This window comes from Tamandua tetradactyla, chromosome 1 (genome assembly GCF_023851605.1).
Source record: "Tamandua tetradactyla isolate mTamTet1 chromosome 1, mTamTet1.pri, whole genome shotgun sequence".
Classification (NCBI taxonomy): domain Eukaryota; kingdom Metazoa; phylum Chordata; class Mammalia; order Pilosa; family Myrmecophagidae; genus Tamandua; species Tamandua tetradactyla.
In genome coordinates this window covers 136015510-136033886 of record NC_135327.1, presented here as the reverse complement: position 1 = coordinate 136033886, position 18377 = coordinate 136015510, and positions in this window count along the sequence as shown.

Genomic DNA, 18377 nt, shown 5'->3' with positions numbered 1-18377 from the left:
TGTTTCCTTGAACTTATGGAATAATTGAAGGTAGGAAGTCTACATACCATAATAATGCAATTAACAATTTTGTTTGCGTTCTCTCCCAGAAAAGTAGCCTTTTTTTAAATGTTGATTATTAGTTTATAGACATGAGTACCTCATTTGAAGAGAATTTATGACAGTATAAATATGTATCCAGCCAGTGTAGTCGCTCATAAGAGGAAAACAACCTCCAAATCCTTGGATGTTTGTGAAACTAATTTCTTATGTCTCCCACTGAAAGGACTATATTTCTAAAAGCATAAGCAGAGGAGCTTTAAAAATGAACCCAAAACAGCTCAAATGCCAGCAAAAAGAAACACTAGAATAACTTTCCAATCATGGCCTTACCAGAAATAGAAAATTATAAATGGAGAAAACAAAGCTCTCATGAAATTACACAAGGCTCTAGCCCTTAAAAAGAGGCCAGAAAATTTAAGTTGTACAGTGTTATTAGAAAACAAATTTTTTTAACAATAAAATAAACACATGACTGTACAACATAGTATACCCTAATGTAAACCATGGTCTACAGTTAGTTGAACAATTATAAAAATGTTCTTTCATGAAATGTAACAAATGTACCACACTAATGTAAGATGCTAATAATAGGTATTTGGGTACTCTGTATTGTGTTCATGAGTTTTCTGTAAACCTAAAATGTTTTGAATAAAAAATAAATTTTAAAAATTAAATAATTTTTTTATAAAAGAGGCCAGTCTGGGTGGGCAACATGGCTCAGTGACAGAGTTCTTGCCTGCCATGCCAGAGACCCAGTTTCCATTCCTGTTGCCTGCCCATGCCAAAAAAAAAAAAGGAGGCCAGTCTTTCCTAGATCTCCTTCTTGTGCCCATTGAAACAATATACAAGGTTCAGATCTAAATGATAGTAAACTCTAAATGTTCATGAGCTGCTTTCAATTGCTCTACAGTGGAAAGAATTACCTGTTCCACATTCTTGCCTTTTCCGCAGCAAAACTGAAGCAAAATATGCCACAATTAGGATTAACCCACAAGGTACCAAATGATTCCTGCCTTCCAAAGATGTAGATTTAGATTAAGTCTGATCAGTATTCTCTTTCTAGATTGAGTACTTTCTTATACTCTGATCAGAGTAGGAATATAACCTCAAATTAGCTGTTCCATGGTGTTCTAGTTTGCTAGCTGCCGGAGTGCAATATACCAGAAATGGAATGGCTTTTAAAGGGGAGATTTAATAAGTTGCTAGTTCTAAGGCCAAGAAAATGTCCCAATTAAAACAAGTCTATAGAAATGTCCAGTCAAAGGCATCCAGGTAAAGTTACCTTGGTTCAGGAAGGCCGATGAAATTCAGAGTTTCTCTCTCAAGTGAGAAGGCATGTGGCGAACACGGCATCATCTGCTAGCTTCTTCTCCTGGCTTCCTGTTTCATGAAGCTCCCCAGGAGGCGTTTTCCTTCTTCATCTCCAAAGTCACTGGCTTCCGGGCTCTCTGCTCTCATGGCTATGTCGTTCTTCTCTGCTCTCTGAATCTCCCATTCTCCAAAATGTTTGCTCTTTTATAGAACTCCAATAAACGAATCAAGACCCACCCAAATGGGTGGAGACATGTCGTCACCTAATCCAGTTTAACAACCACTCTTGACTGAATCACATCATCCAGGGAGATGATCTGATTACAGATTCAAACATACAGTATTGAATAGGGATTATTCTACCTTTATGAAATGGGATTTTGATTAAAACATGGATTTTCTAGGGGGCATACTTCCTTTCAACCCAGCACACATGGTATCCATTCAACTCTGATATCTTGAGCACTGTCTACCAGTCATTGTGAGGAAAATAAAGAAAAGCCTCAAACACAGTCCTTATTTCAAGCAGCTTGTGTCCTAGTAGAAATAAAAACATACAAATACATAATTGTATTATACTATGATATATACTTTGGGAAACACATGTCCAAATCATAAAAGGAAGTGATTTTTCTCTCTGAGGAGGAGTAAGAGGGCTTCCCTGGAGTGGTGACAATTTAGTTGGTTGTAAAATAGGAATAAGAGCTCACCATGTGTAGAAGGGAGATGAAATAGCAGACGAGAACACATATGCAATGTTATGAAACAACATGTCATGTTTGGTGAATGAAAGTTAATACTGTAAAATGATGGTTTGGGGAACAGTGGACAGAAGAACATAAAAGGCTTTAAAACATTGTTAAGAATTTAAGGCAGATCCTCCAGAGAATTTGAAGCCACTGGAAGATTACATATAGGATTACTAAATTTTATTTTTAGAAAGATAAATCGGGGAGCAATGTAAAACAAATATTATATCATGACAAAACTTAAATAAGAGACATGAAATGGTTTAATGGAAGAGATACAGGCTTTAGATTTAGACAGACATATTCAAATATTATGTCATTTATTGATTTGATCTTTAGCCTCTTGCTTTTCCATCCCTTTTGTAAAATGATGGGAATACATCTAATTTTCACAATTGCTGGGCAAAGCTAACACAGCACTGGGTACATAGTAGGTGTTTAATAAATATAATTTTAATTACCACCAATGAGTTTTACTCACAGGGTCATTATGAGGATAAAAAATAATTTGTATATTTAAATTTCCTAGTATAAATCCTAGCACATATTAGGCACAATGTTTCGTTTCCCTTTCTCCTTGTTTCTAAACTGAAATGAGTACTTTTTATGCTGTCATTTTAATTTTAATAAATTAGATAATTTCATATTACATAGAGAACAAATCCATCCACTCACCACTGATACAGTTTTAGAAATATGAAATGAGTATTTTTTAACATTTTTTAAGTGACAAAAGGCAAAAAAATTCATTTTGTAAGTGCCATAAGGAAATCTTGTGGATTTAAGCATTGTGGTTGTACATACACATGGAAAAGTGATAATGATAAAGTTATGTGATACCCATCCACATAAATAATAGTTTTCAAATGAAATGCTGACCACTCTGTATATAACTAAAGTATAGAATGATTTCAGACTTGGAGGTGAGAAATGGTCCATAAGTGTGATCAGAGAAGATGAACATGATAAAGTATAGAATATACACAACAAAATTGCAGAGCAATATGTAGGCTAATCATATTTTAGAAAAAAAGTATGTTATTATATAAAAAGAAAACAATTTGAAAGATATATGCCAAACCATTAGTATCATCTTGTAATAATGTGTTAATTTCAATGTTACCTTATATTGTTCTGCATTCTCTGCATTTATCATAGTGTTCCCTGTGTATTACATTTTTCTTGTAAATAAAACATTGCCTACACACATGCACACACATATAACCAAGCTATTTATGTATTTAACACTAAGATGTTACCGAAAGAGAGCCTTAAAAAAACAAAAAGAAAAATGCCAATTCCTTTTATGCAGGGACCCAGCATACAAAAACACAAAGAGGGGGCTGGCCACCGTGGCTCAGTGGCAGAGTTCTGACCTGTCATGCGTGCTGGAGACCCGGGTTCGATTCCCGGTGGGTGCCTGCCCATGCAAAAAAAAAAAAGAAAAGAAAAGACAAAGGGGAAGTGGTGACTTTACCTTAATGATGATGAAGCTGACATTGAGAAAGTCCAGGGACGGGTAATTGAAGAGCCATGCAGAAGCCTGCCTCCACTCACTTAGGGTTACTGACTACCAGTGTGGCTGCTGCGCATGAACAGCAGAGATAATCTGGGATGCTTAAAAATAAGTAAGTAAAGAAAAATCTCCCCTTTGTTCCATACAGAGTTAGGAGCAAAAGGGGTCAGGAAGCCAGGTGATGAATAGCATAAAATTCAACTTCAGCATATGGCACTATAGCCCCACAGGGTATGTTTTTAGAGTCTCCAACAAGAGTTAAGAAAGAGAGTTTGCGTCATTGTCAAATAATAAATTGGAGGTATAACATTATGAGTTGGATTCATACGGAGTCATAAAGAGTCTCATTCTGAGTTGCACAAAGAAATGTTGGCAGTATTATCGGGGAAAATGCTATTTCTCATGTAAATGAGAGGTTGGATTTTCTCTTTTAAACACTTTATGAATATTTTGGATTTCATCGCTGAGCAAAGCTAACACAGCACTGGGTACACAGTAGGTGTTTAATAAATATAATTTTAATTGTCACCAATGGGTTTTACTCACAGGGTCATTATGAGGATAAAATTAATTTGTATATTTAAGTTTCCTAGTATAAATCCCAGTATAAAAATTTCTTAGTATAAATATATATATTTTCTACTTAGTTAATCCCAAGAATATGAGGGAATATTTAGAAAAACACAAACTCAAATCACCTGTTAGTCCAATATAGTCTGCTTGATTTCTTTCCCCCGTAATTGAATCTTGTCTTTCTAAGGTTTATCATAATATCTTATTCCAAATCTTATGGTCCCTACTCTTTACTTTATTATATGTGTCTATGTACATACGCTATAGAGTAATAAAATTTAGTAAAAAGTAGCCAGAATAATTTAAAATTACTTCTTTGTCTATCATCCTATCACTATAGATGTTACATTTTGGTCTCTACCACCCCGTAGTTTTATTTTTCACTTTTATTTTGACTATGCTATATATGTATTTAATATATTACATATATATACACACACACATACACATATATACATATACATATGCACATATTGATAACAAGAATTCTTACATGTAACTCTAGTGATATAACACATTTAGAGTTGTAAAATGTACATATGAGTTGGTGCCATAAATTAAACCATTCTAAAGCTAGATATTTAGGTTGTTGAAATGTTTAGAAATTATAAAAATGCTATGGTAAACGTATTCGGTGTATTCTTTTCTCTGTACATATAACTGTTTCCTTAAGCTAGATGACTTATCCTACACAACCTTTCTCTCAAGAATCAATAATAATTATGATAATAAATGAGTCTCTGACACCACTCCCCCAAACCAGAATTACTTATGTGAGAGGCAGTTCAGTTGTAAATCAACACCTCTTCATTTGGAGTTTCTCCCTGTATGAATTTTTATTTTAGACTCATATCTGAAATATTTGTTTTTCATTCTGAAGTATCTAGATGCCTACTATGTTCTTGTTCTAGTTTGCTAGCTGCTGGAACACAATATACCAGAAAATGAATGCTTTTAAAAAGGAGAATTTAATAAGTTGCTAGTTTACCGTTCCAAGGTCGAGAAAATGTCCCAGTTAAAACAGGTCTATAGAAATGTCCAATCTAAGGCACCCAGGGAAAGATACCTTGGTTTAAGAAGTCCAATGAAGTCCAGGGTTTCTCTCTCAAGTGAGAAGGCACATGGTGAACATGGTCAGGGTTCCTCTCTCATCTGGAAGGGCACATGGTGAATATGGAGTCATCTGCTAGCTTCTTCTCCTGGTTTCCTGTTTCATGAAGTTCCCCGGGAGACATTTTCCTTCTGCATCTCCAGAGGTCTCTAGCTGGTGGACTCTGCTTCTCATGGCTATGTCGTTCTGCTCTGCTCTCTGAATCTCCTTTCTCCAAAATGTTTCCTCTTTTATGACTCCAGAAACTTAAATGACCCACCCAAATGGGTGGAGACATGACATCACCTAATCCAGTTTAACAACCACTCTTGATTAAATGACATCTCCAGGGAGATGATCTGATTACAGTGTCAAACATACAGTATTGAATAGGGATTATCCTGCCTTTATGAAATGGGATTTAGATTAAAACATGGCTTTTCTAGGGGACATACATCCTTTCAAACCAGCACAGTACTGTTACTCATTGATTGCATTGTACGGGTCAGCACATCTTAGTTTTAATCCTCTGATTAAAAGTCAAGATAGGTGAGGCTGTGCCATGATAATAAACAACACAATTATCTTAGTGGTTTTCAATTACATAAGTTTATTTCAAACCACATGCCTATTGCAGACCATTCCCCATTTAGAGCTAAACACACTCCTGTTCAAGTTCTAGCTCATCTTGGAAACCAAAACAAGAAAAAGTGTCCCTATTTTCTTATATGAAGAAACTAAAATGCACAGAGATGAAAAAGTGCTGCAACAACATATATTCTCATGTATAATTGATGAGAACTTAAATCTATATAGCCTTTGAGTTATATGTGTGAAAAGTTTTCAGAAAGAATCAACTCCTTCAATTCAGCGATTCTTTTTCTGGGGCTTTAAATAAATAAAATGAGATTTTGACCTGTTTGTCTGGCTGATTTCTTTATTTCAATGAAATGGCTGAATTTTCATTGTTGCAAATTGTGAATGATATTTAAAATGGCATGATTCAAATTATGTTATATGGCATAAAGGAAGTTTATTATCTCATTTGGGGACCCCAGAGGACCCTCAGAGTAACAGAAGATCATTGTGTTAGTTTGTGGTGGTGTTCACAAATGTTCCCTGCAGCTCCCTGCGGGAGGATTACACTGGATGGTAGACTTGGCAATGTGACTCTCTCCGGTCAATAAAGCTCTCTCTCAGTTAACTTGTCAGTGAAAGGAGGAAATACAGATTATTGTGAAGATGAAATTAGTAGTGGTGTGTGTATCCTCTAGGTAGCAGCTTTAGGAGCCAGCACAGTGTTGGTCATATTTTTTCTCCTCCACGTTGCTGACTGGAAGTAGTCCAGCCTCAGACTGTTCCCTCCGCTGAGGAAGGCAGCGCTTCCCACTACTTTAGAAGAGATTCAAACTCTGACCCATGGCCTATAAATTTTGCAGTATCTTCAGATATTCCTCCAAACCCTCATCTTCTACCACTCTCCACATTCTCCTCCAGACATGAAGGCCTTCTCGTTGTTCGAGAATTCTCCAAGCACGCTCCACCTCGTGCATTTATTCTTGCCATTTCTGCTAAATGAAGCATGACTTTCTTCTCATCTTTCCCACCTTGGTTCAAATATTAACTTCATGGAGAGGAAGGTTTTCCCTGATCATAGACACTGCCTCACACCTCTTTAAGATCTCCCTGCTCTGAGCAGACCACGGTGGCTCAGCAGGTCGAGTTCTCTCCTGCCCTGCCAGAGACCCGGGTTTGATTCCTGGTTCCTGCCCATGCAAAGAACAAAAGTGGAGAAAAAAAAAAAAAAAAAGAATCTCCCTGCTCTGTGCTTTTTTTCCCCCTTCTAAAATCATGGTACATTTTTTTTTAATGATGTTTGCTTGTTGATTGCCTAAATCATTCACTGCTGTGTCTTCAATGCTTAAACAACTACCTGACACATAACATCTGTTCAATAAATCTGTGATGGTTAAATTAATTAATGAATGTCACTACTTCAAACAAGGCCAAGTTCCACATTCTTGAATAGCTTATCTTCCTATAGGGAATTCCCATAAAGACCAACAAACAGAAAATGAATTAACTCCTTGAGAAAAATATATACTTGAAAATCAGACAGGACACACAAATAAGGCAACAACACTAGCATATGTATCAAAACAGATGTTTTGGCTATTTCGCTCTGATTTTGTAAAATAATAAAAATAAGGTGAATGACATGCTGGAGCAGAATGGAAAGTCTGTGGGATAGAGCCCAGATTGGATGCACATCACTGAATAGACTAGTAGAACCAGTAAGCCTAGTTCCTTAAATTCACAGTTAAATCATCAGTAAAGGGAGCATACACAGATTATTGTGAAGATTAAATTAGATTATCAATGTGCAGCTCTTAGTTCTGTGTCTATCACACAGTATTCAATACATATTGGTGTTTCATTTTTAATATTTATTAAAGTATATATATACTTTAGATGTAGTAGACATTGCATTAGATTCATCCCTCAAAACAAGAAAGCAGCCATTGTCAATAAAACTCCCCTCCTGCAGAACTATAGGGAATCAATGTTAAAAATTCCCATAGATTAGGCTTGACTGTATTTTATACATTGCCTTCCTTGTCACAGGAATATAAATTGGCTTGATTTAAATGGAAGCAGACGCTGTAAAATGTACAAAAACTATTAGTCTACTTTCTTTCATGCATAAAATCCAGCTCTTATATAATTATCCCAGATCTCATCAAAACATGATATCCTGATAGGATATCTGAAGTACTCTTGACCAAGTGTGAAGTACAATTTTGTCTTCCCTTTCAATAAAGTGTTGTTTCGTTTTCTTTTGTGCGTTCTTTAACTCACTAATTGATGGTACAATGCTTTTTATACCTGCAAGGTATACAGAACTGGTAACAACAAAATTATATCTAATAAAAGAGTAAAACATATTTTAAAATAAAATTTCAGGACTATGATCATATGCAAATACTAGAAAATGAAGACAAGGAGGATTTTCAGGATGAACATTTCCTTTTAGCAGTTATCTCACTAGGAAGATTTATTTAAAACCCTTACAAATACCTAATTGCCCCTTTATGTCACCTGACCCTGCCATTTAAATAAAATTCTATTCTCACTAGGTGAGCTGAATAATTATTTTTATCAACACTCCCTCTATGGAAGTATTAGAATAGTTTGTTCTCTTACAGTAAGGAATCTTTATAAAATATCAAAGAGAATAAACTTGTGCATGAGGGCACGGATGAGGAGGGTAGGAAGTTGAAGGAAAGAACTATACACGAGGCTTGTTCGATTTCCTCTTCAAAATCATAAATAACTCAATAGTCAGGATGAAAGGAAAAGAGTTTTAAGTTTTTCTTTAGAAGGCATGATAGTTTAAATCTGTTGCGTACCCTAGAAAAGTCAAGCTCTTTAATCCTCCTTCAGTATTGCTGGCTGAGAGCTTTTTGACTGTGTCCATGGAGGTGTGACCCGCTGAATTGTGAGTGGTAAATTTTGATTAGATGGTTTCCATGGAGATGTGTCTCCACTCATTCCAGGTGGGGTTTCTTACAGGCACCCTTCAGATCCCACACAGCCAGAGACCTTTGGAGATGAAGAAGGAAAATGCCCCAGCGGAACCTCATGAGACAAGAAGCCTAGAGAGAAAGTGAGGCAAAGTATAGTTGCCTTGTGCCTTTCCAGTTGTGAGAGAAACCCTGAACTTTCATGGCCTTCTTGAACCAAAGTATCTTTCCCTGGACATTTCTATAGCCTTGCTTTAATTTGGACATTTTCACAGCCTTAGAGCATCTAAACTTGCAACTTAATAAATTCCCCTTTTTAAAAGCATTCTGTTTCTGGTATATTGCATCCTGGCAGCTTGCAAACTAGAACAGATTTTGATATCAGAGTAGTGGTGTGCTGCTGTGGTTTGCAAATACTAAACTTGTTAGAATAGTTTTTTAAATGGATAAGAATATTCTGGAAGAGTTGTGAGGAGCTTGGTAGAGAAGGCCTAGAATGCTTTGAAGAGATTGTTAGTAAAAATGTGGACTCTAAAGATACCTCTGACAAGGCTTTAGACAGAAATGATGAATGTGTTGTTCCAAACTGGAATGAAGGCATTCTTTGTAGATGGAGAGCAGAATTTGAGAGTGATGAACTAGGATATTTAGCAGAGGAAATTTCCAAACTAAACGTGGAAAATGCAGTCTGACTGTTCCTTGAAGCTTATAGTAAAATGCTAGAGGAAAGAGATAAGGTGAGAACTGAATTCCAGGGTACAAAGAAACCAGAAACTGATGTTTTGGAAAGTTCTGGGCTTTTTTTATTCTCTGGGAGACCCCAGAGAATAGGGCCCCACATGAGGATTTAACTAAATATGGAACAAGCCAGCCATTTCAGAAAAAGCCAGGATCGGAGGTGGCGTTATCCAGGAAGGATTGGTAGAAACTCCTTTCATCTGATGGGCATGAGCCTTGCCTACTGCGTAGAAAGCCAACAAGAGTGTTGTTGGGATTTGTTTATACAAATATAAACAAACCGCTGCCATTCTGGTCTAAAAGGCTCAGAAAAGGGACAAAGTGAAGGTAAAATGTCTTCAGAGGCAGAACAATGGAGGCTAAGGTATGAAGTCAAGAAAACTTGGGCCAGGAAAGCAGACCAACCCAAGTACTTGGAGAGTTTGAGTTTGCCCCAAAGGCAGGCCTTCCAGCTCCTTGCAGTGGAAGAGTTATGCCTCAGGCCTTGGAGAGGGTGGAGCACATTCCCTGGTGACCGGGGAGAGCCTGGCTGCCACCACATGGAGAGGTTGAGCCTGTGCCTTTGAAATGGCAGAGAGCCTGGGTACAGCCAGCTGCTTGGAGAGGATGGAGACAAGAAAAAGATGGTCTCCCCAATATCCCCTAAGGTTGCATTTGGAGAGAGGCGGGCTGCTGCGCAGGCCCATGGAAAGGGTCCTGGAAAGAAAGCTAGCAGACATCGCCATGCTCGCCATATGCCTTCCCAGGTGAGAGAGAAACCCTGAATATCATCAGCTTTCTTGAACCAAGGTATCTTTCCCTGAGTGCCTTAGGTTGGACTTGCTTTAATTTGGACATTTTTTACAACCTTAGAGCATGTAAACTTGCAACATAATAAATTCCCTTTCTAAAAGCTGTTCTGTTTCTGGTATATTGCATTCTGGTAGCTTGCAAACTAGAACAGAATGGAAATCTCCTTTGGATCTCAGAATTTGCCAGCTGTTTTCCAAAATTATTTCCTCACTTCTTCCCTAATCAATCTCTGATATTTAGCTGGGCACATGGGGCTTGAAATACTGCATATCACAACATCCATTATAGCTATGTTTAACCATGTAACTAAATTATAACCAAGAATGTAATCAGAAGAAGCATGCCTGGTTCCTGAGAAGTGTTCCTAAACGGAAGTTAATACCCTTCTTTCCTTCCTCTCCCCTAATGTCTGGAATACAGACTTGAAGTTGGAGCCCTGCACAACCATTTTGGACATGAAATAGAAACTGAGTGCTGAGAATAATGTAATAACTAGATGGAAGGAGTCAAGGTTTCTGATGATTTCCTGAGGTCACCAAACCAACTTTGAACTCCTATCTCCAGGCTGCTTTTCTATGAAGAGAAATTAAATTTTATTTTTAACTTTATACCACTTGCAAACAAACCTAATAACAATGGAAAAGCCCACACCCATGAGATTTTCTTTATATTAATACATGAAATATTTAACGTTGAAAAAAAAAAAGTATAGATAGGTTACCTTAACATCACATTTAATGAAGAGAAAATTAGAGTGACCCAAACTACTGTTGACTAACTACAAACCTAAAATTAAGATAAATCCAAGGTCATCAAGCCATTTGTATGTATATTGTTCTAAATTCCAGTTCATAGGAAGAAAAGAAAGGCAAACTATCAGATCACAGGGTTCAATGATGCATATCTGTCACCCTGCAGCCCGCTAACACACTAGGCAACATCTTGAGAGAAGGTGAAGCTCCAAGGAAGAGGGCCCAACTGTGAAAACAATGGCTAAAAGCTTTATATGGGGTGTTTGATCAAACTCTTAGTGGGCAGGGTCCAGCTAACAAATGCAGAGCTGAAATCCTGCTGCCTCAGGGAAAGCAGGTTGTTTAAGGCTATCTATCTAAAAACAGATGAAAGAGATCTGGAGCGATGTTTTGTTGCCAGACAATGGGGCTGGCAGGAACCAAACAAGAAAGTTGAACCAAGCCAGCCAGCTGGTTGGAATGAAGGCCAAGAGGCTACACCTAGGGTCAAACTCAAAGTACAAGCAGGATTTAGCCAAGAATGAAGGTGGGCAGGTCTATTTCAAGAAAACAGAATACCATGACAGAGATACTGAGTCAAGAAACAAGTGAATGAATAAAAACAAATAAACAAACAAAAAAATAAAATACATCATAGCTTTTTCAAGATCTTCTTGCCTGAAGCATAACTAAGAGGGAAAGGTGAGTTCAGAGTTCTCTAAGTAGTGTGAAGTTTGTGTCCTGGCAGATGGAGGGCTGTAGGCGGACTCTAAGCATGGATGTGCCTTTTCATATGTTCCTTTTAAATAAATCACGCCCACAGCAGGGAGGCAAACAGGGAGAACTAACCTGACTTACCCTTTTAGTAAGTGGCTGTGGAGAGAGAGAGAATGCCGACTTCCATAAGGGCGAAGAAATGGTGAAGGGGTGCGGGGTGGGGGTGGGGGGTGGGAGGGTCAGGGTCCGTTTCAAAGCATAATTAGGAAGCACAATCCACAGCACCAGGAGATTTGAGCTATGGGGAAGAGTGAGAAGTATGGAATGAACAGTGTTCTAGTTTTGGTAGCTTTGGAGATGGTACTGCTGCAGCTGAAATAGAAAATATTAGAGAGCCAGGTTTAAAAGGAAGCAGCATGTTCCAGGTTTAGAATATTGATTGAGGGATTTATTAGAGATCCCTGTGGAGAGGTGGGCAAGAGTCTGTCTTTCAGAGTAAACCTTAGGAGATCATTCTGGATTTGAGATGAACTAAACTCCAGGCATAGTACTATAAAAGGGAGGTCGAAATTCAGCTGGCCAAAATGTGGGTCATATCATTGTGAGGTTAATGAAAAATAGTTTTTAATTTGCCTTTACTGTCACCAAAAAAAAAAAAAAGTCAAGATAATGCAAGCAAACATCAAAATGATAAAACCTCAAGCGATTGGGAGTAAGCTTTTGCAAGCCCTACCTCTTCTGACAACAGGACTTACAAGGAGACAGTGCCGTTTCTAAAGGGTTCGTAGAATAAGGTGGGCTTCTTTATATTTGTAAACATGAAAATACTGAAGATGCTCGTGATGTGGTAAAGTAATAGATATAGAGATTCAAACCAATGTTGCTGAGGAATATATAAATCATACAAATGTTGAGAACTATTTAATAGGCCTTTAACCACAATGTATAATTTGTTTATTTGGGAAGCTTCGAGTCAGTTTCAAACTGGTATATTAAGAATTCATCTTCTCATAGGTTAAGTAGCCAGATAACACCCTGGGTCCTATTTGAGTAAATGAAAGGAATTCGAAATCTGCAAAAAAAAAAAAAAGAAGAAAAGAAAAGTCAGTCTTCCAAAACTGCTTTAGCAAACAAGCAAACAAATAATCTCCCTTAGGTCAGGAACTCTTACAAGTTTCAGAGTTGGTTAGCCCAAGCAGGTTTATTTCCCCTGAGGTTAGAAAGGATAGACCTGGAATCATTATCCCATTTTATGCTACTGCTTGTTAGCTTGTGTCTGACTCATCGTTTTTTGCTTGCATTTCAATTCCTTTGTCCTGATCCCTGTAAAGAAGATGGAGGTTCTCCTTTTTCTGGGGCTATGTTTAATTTTCTGTTAACTATTCATTCTTTTAAAAATATTTTTAAGAAATGCAGTCCTTTTGAGGGCCTGATTAAATTTCAATATTGTATAATTTATGTTTGTGATCTTTTACTTTTTTGAAACAGGAAATGATAAAACCAAGCTTAAAACGAGAGTAGACCTTGTTTCCAGGACTGTCTCGCTCTAGCTGTGTAACCCTGGACAAGTCATTACCCCTTTCTATTCTCCTTTTTCCCTCTGTAAAAGAAAGAGGTGACTATAATGTGCCTAGGCAGCTGTCAGAGACTACGATTCTATAAAATAGGAGGCAAAGTGGCCTATGTAAAAGATTGTGAATTCCTTTGAAGGTATTTCTCTTGTTTATCGAACACACTCTGGTTTCGGCAATAAAGGGTAGAAACTATTGGTTTTGTTTCAGTGTAACTTCTGAGAAATCCTCACACTGGAACCCCTTTGGGTTCTTAACTCTTCATGTTTCCGCACTGTTCTTATTACTCCTATCTTACAGGTCTTTAAATAGATACAGTTCCTCCCCTCATCAAAGATAAAGGTACATCCCCAGCTGAAGTATTCTCTTACTCATAACCTCCAACCTCCTGGCAATAAGCATTTCATATTTGAAGCAATTCATATTTGAAGATGAGGAGGGCATGCACCTTTACTTGGGGGAGCTTTAGTCAAGGTCTGCTTGAAAAACAACTTTACAATGGAATAGCTTGCTCATAGCCTACTTGGATGACAGTGGCATTTTCACATTTAAATAAGTATTTCCTACTTTTTTGGAAAATAATTCAATCTAGTATTCTGTGGACAGGATAGAACAAAAGAGTCAAACAGAATTAATATTAAAAATCAGCCCCTAAATGAGGTTATTTGAACACTTCCTTATCTCTAAAATGGATATAGTTATTGAACCTATATTAGGGTGTAATAATTAAATGAGGTGAAACAGAACCTGGAAAATAGTAAACGCTAAATAAGCATTATCTGTTGTTATTAGATCACCTTCAAATGCAAATAAAAATTTGTGGTGTCAAATCATTTGCCATTCTAGAGCTGGCAGAAGAAATCTTCATAACTTCATTTCTAAAAATTGCTGGTATTCTCACCATTTGAACAATTACATTATTCCCTGGATAATAAATGCATCTACTTCTTGGAATCTACTAAAAAAAGTGTCATAAGATTTTTGAGAAAGTAAGGAAGAAAGGGACAAGATTGAAAAGTTAGGGACCTGGAAATACTGAACAAAGAAAAGAGGAAAAAAAAAGGAAAAGTAGTTTTAACCTTAGTTATTAGATTAGTAATGCTATAATGGGACTATTCATAAAATAAAAGAAACAATGTTCAAATTGGCATGATTTAAGATCATGTTAATATTGAAAGATTAAGGGAAGAAAAGCTGAAGGCCTAGTAAAATCTCCTTGCCATATGCTCCAAAAGGAATTTGCCCTTCTCAGCTAATATTTTCAAGTTCTTTTATTTATGCCTGTCTCCTCAGCCTGACTGTAAATGTAACGAGGGGCTAAGTTTCATTTATTCATCGTCATATCCCCAGCACCCAGTCTTTTCTTAGTAAGTGCTCAACTACTATATGTTGACTTAAAGTAGAATTGGATGACAGAAGCACTATCAGCAAAAGAGTTTGAAGAGGTTACCGTTCAAATAGTAAATAAAGTTTAGAGTTCATGGTGTGATTTTTGAAAAATTGAATGAAAAAAATATTGCAAACATAATTTCCGATGCATTCATTCAACAAACATTTATTTATCATGTAGTTCCTATTCAATATTGATGATAAATGTGTGAAGAATTTAGACCTAGCCCATGTTCTCATGAATTCACAATCTAATAGAAGAGATAATATTAAAAATACATATACAAATAGCAGTATAGTTAACTGGGGAAAATGTTCTGGAACAGAAATACACCATTTCTGTGGGTATGTGTAATTCTTTCATGAAGACGCTGCGGGGGGGGGGGGGGTCAATTAGTGACATTTAAGCTGCGCAATGAAGTAGGCATTAGTCAGGCAAAAACTGGTAGGTGGGGGATAATTCCAGGCAGAAATAATAACAGATGCAAGGTCAAGAAGAAGGAGTTTAGCCTATTCCCAGAACTAAGCAGTTCAGTGTAGCTAGACTACAGTGGGCAAAAGAATGATTGAGAAATCAAAAAGTCAGGGACAGTTCTAGACAAAGAGAGGCCAATGGGAACCCACTCAAGGATTTAAGCAGAGAAATGGCACAATTACATTTACATTTTTACATGTATTCTCTGTAAGAGATGGTTTGGAATGTATTTGGAGAAACAAGTTTTAAGATTATTGTAGTAATGACGTTGAATGAAAATGATGACTTGGGGCTAAGGTGGAGCCACTGAAGATGGAGAGAGTTAAGAGATTTAAGATATATTCAAGAGGTAAAATTGATGCCCTGAGATTGTGTGGATGTATAAAGGGAGACCCAAATGGTAGACCCAAAATGGAAAGAAAGTGACATTCTGGGTTCTGGTTTCAGCAAATCAGCTGGATATGTCATTTATTGAGAAAAAGATTGAAGAGGAAGGAAAGGTGACTGGGAGCTCAGTCTTGGCTACATTCGGTTCAGGATGACTGAAAGAGCATATGCAAGCAGCAGAAGAGTATACAAGCACATCAGATGGACAGGTTGACATTTTATCTTTCATCACCACCTGACACTTCAGTTCCTTCCCACCAAACTATTATCAGCTTCACCTGAACTATATGGCAGTGAAGGATGCTTAAGACCTTGGGGGTAAGGAAAGGGCTGTAATATTTTAGAGAGCCAAATTAAGAGAAAGTCCCGTTTTTCACTGTCACTTTGGGTCATAGATAAGATGTAATTCAGAAGGAAGCAAGTAAAAAAGAAACAGAAGATGAACAAATAAAAATGGGACACCTTAGATGTGGAAGATATCCACTCATACACCATGCTTGTTCATTTTAAGATGGCTCATTATGTTTAATGTTTACAAAAGGATTTTGAAATACAAGTGATAGTGATTAAAAAGGAAAGACGCTAATAAAGAATAATGCTTCAGATCTTTTTACTGACCTTGTATCTGAGGGCATGTAAACATCTCCAGGAAATTCTCCCAGCTTCCTTCCAATTTTTTTTTCTTCATTTTCCTCCCTCCTTTTTTATTTCCATTTTCTTTCTTTTCTTTTGTTCTCATTTGTTTTCCAATTCTTATTTGTCTTTCTTGTCCTTACTTCCCCCACTTCTAAAACCTTAGTTCCCCTATTTCAAAAGCTGGAAATTTCAGCAAATGAGGGGATATTGTGAAGACTAAAGGAGAGAATATTTTGATTTTCCCTTTGTTTTATTTTGGCTTGGGTGGTGTTGAAATAGGACCACCTTTATATTTTGGTGTTATAAATTTCTATTTTACATCAACAATATGAGAAGTAAAATAGATGGCACACATATGTCAAGGAAAATAGGCCTCAACTCCTCCTAAGTGTCAGAAGTTCATTCAAATTGAGTGATAAAGAGCGTGTCATATAAAAGGAAGATTGATCTGGAACAGCTTGCCAAATGGAAAAATTTAAGGGAAGAGGTTTTCATAGAGAAGGAAAAAAATTGTTGTAGATTATAAAATACAACAGAAAGCTCAAACTATATGGTTACTACGGCCTCCCATTCAGAAAGTAGATATGTAAATCAAGTTTTCCTAGACTGTATTTAGCAGAAATCTAGTGCCGAAAGGTGTAAATATTGTCGCTGTACTTATTTTTTAACTTTTTTAATTATATTATAACATATATAGAAAGCAAAGAAGTTAAAAACAATACTTTTCAAAGCGCTCTTCAACAAGTAGTTACAGGAAAGATCCCATAGTTTGTCACGGGCTACCATACGATCCTCTCATATTTTTTCCTTCTAGCGCCTCCAGAATATAGGAGGCTAGAGGGCTTAAATACTTTTTTTATCATCACAATCAACTTTTTTCCCTTTTTTTTGTGAACAAGAACATATATACAAAAAAGCTATAAATTTCAAAGCAGAGCACTTGTAGAACATATTTCAGACTTTGACATGGGTTACAATTTCACAATTTTAGGTTTTTACTTCTAAAAACTAAAAGAGGTATCAATTTAATAATTCAGCATTCATAATCATTTGTAAGTCCTGTCTTCTATGTATAGTTCCACCATCACCTTTGATCTTTTCATATCTCTCTTTAGGATTGTTTGAGGCATGGCAATTCTAAACTTTTGATATTGGAAGGGTCTGTCACTAATATGGGGTAGGAAGATAGAACTATCTGATGTTCGGAGAGGCTGGGCTAGGTTTCAGGACTTATCTGGACCAGGGACCCATCTGGAGGTTGTAGGTTACTGGAAAATTACTCTAGTGCATGGAACCCTTATGGAATCTTATCTATTGCCCTAGGTGTTCTTTAGGATTGGCTGGAATGGTTCTGGCTGGGATTTGGCAGGTTATGATAGGTAGCAAGGTCTACTTGAAGCTTGTGTAAGAGCAACCTCCAGAGTAGCCTCTTGACTCTATTTGAACTCTCTTTGCCACTAATACTTTATTAATTACAGTTCTTTTCCCCCTTTTGGTCAGGATGTAATTGTTGATCCCAGGGTACCAGGTCTGGATTCATCCCTGGGAGTCATCTCCCACATCACCAGGGAGACTTTCCCACCTGGATATCATGTCCCATGTAAGGGGGAGGGCAATGATTTCACTTGCAGAGTTGGACTTAGAGAGACTGAGGCCACATCTGAGCAACAGAGGTCCTCCAGAAGTAACTCTTAGGCATGCTTATAGGTAGTCTAAGCTTCTCCACTACCTATATAAGCTTCATAAGAGTAAGCCTCATGATTGAGGGCATGGCTTATTGATTTTGGTATCCCTAAAGTTTGACACAGTATCTGGGGATTCCCTGATGGTAAGGTTTAATAGTTCCAAATTCTTTCTCCCCTCCCTCAGGGGATTTTGAAAATCCATATGAAAATTCATTTCTTTGATTATCTGCTTAATATACTCTAGGATGTTCCCAGGCATTACAACAATCTATACAGGATTAAAGGACCTCTTTCTTATTCTGTGCTTCCTGTGTTTCAGTTGTTCAAATGAGCTAAACAGATAGGTTGAATTAGATTATGCACCACAGAAAATTTCAGTTACAGATCAAATAAACCTTTCTTCCATTGGTCTCACAGAGTATGTGTGGTTCTAAAACATAGACCCTGTCTT